Raw genomic sequence first — 319 nt, forward strand, 5'->3', positions numbered from 1 at the left:
CTACTGCTTATGTTAGCTTTTAATATACGGGTTTATCCTGATTAAAGCTTTAATACAGTACAGCAACCGCATGCGCGTCCATGTATAACGCTTCTCATAGCTATGTGAAAATAAGTGTATAAATGGAACAGAACTGAGCTGATGATCTGAATGAGAGAGAGAGCGGCCGAGCAGGCGACGCGAGGAATAGTATTAAGAACCGCTGCTTTAGAACATTGATTTTTGAAACTTGTGAAACCATTAGAATCATTAGAAGACAGAATCGCAATTCATATATGAATAGATTTTTACGTGCACCTCTAGTTTTCTCTTCCTCTCA

General features: G+C 38.6%; 1 protein-coding gene across 1 annotated transcript in view; it reads left to right on the forward strand.

The window, feature by feature from the left end:
* Nucleotides 1-319, forward strand: part of LOC107659662 (regulator of G-protein signaling 7-like) — a gene marked incomplete at its 5' end in the record, with an annotated part of 8688 nt that overhangs the window by 3933 nt on the left and 4436 nt on the right. The window lies entirely within an intron of this gene.

The sequence above is a fragment of the Sinocyclocheilus anshuiensis genome, unplaced genomic scaffold (genome assembly GCF_001515605.1).
Source record: "Sinocyclocheilus anshuiensis isolate Anshui unplaced genomic scaffold, SAMN03320099.WGS_v1.1 scaffold75, whole genome shotgun sequence".
NCBI lineage: Eukaryota > Metazoa > Chordata > Actinopteri > Cypriniformes > Cyprinidae > Sinocyclocheilus > Sinocyclocheilus anshuiensis.